Here is a 684-nt window from a genome sequence, read left to right as displayed (position 1 = left end):
TCACAAAATATCTTTAATGGCCTTTCAATGTCATCTACTATATAAAGCTCAATGACAAAGTTTCGCAACCATATGCCATGAAATCGGAATCAAAGTACCTAATGATCTCCAAAATTTTCTGATCTCTGATAAGCAAGCATGTAATCCTTTGTTCTCTTTAGATAACGCATTATGCGTTTAATAGCTATCCAATGATCCATGCCTGGATTGCTCAAGTATTTACCCAACACTCCTACTATAAATGATATATCGGGACTTGTGCAGACTTAAGCATACATTAAGCTCCCTAGTGCTGATGCATAAGGTTTATCATGCATTGCTGTCCTCTCAATATCATTTTTAGGGCATTGCTTGAGACTGAACTTGTCTCCTTTAGTTACGGGTGTGTCCATTGGTCTACATCTTTTCATGCCATGTCTACTTAAAATCTTTTTGATATAGTTCTTTTGTGATCATCCAAGAATACCTTGAGAGCGATCTCTTAGTATCTCGATTCCTAATACAAAAGAGACATCACCAAAATCTTTCATTTCGAATTTGTTCGATAGAAATTTCTTAGTTTCATGTAACAAGCCTATATCGTTACTAGCAAGTAGAACGTCATCAACATGTAAGACCAAAAAGATGTATTTACTCCCACTGAACTTGCGGTATACACATTTATCTATAATATTTACCTCAAAA

The sequence above is a fragment of the Arachis duranensis genome, chromosome 1, assembly GCF_000817695.3.
Source record: "Arachis duranensis cultivar V14167 chromosome 1, aradu.V14167.gnm2.J7QH, whole genome shotgun sequence".
Taxonomy (NCBI): Eukaryota; Viridiplantae; Streptophyta; class Magnoliopsida; order Fabales; family Fabaceae; genus Arachis; species Arachis duranensis.
This window is presented reverse-complemented; position numbering follows the sequence as displayed.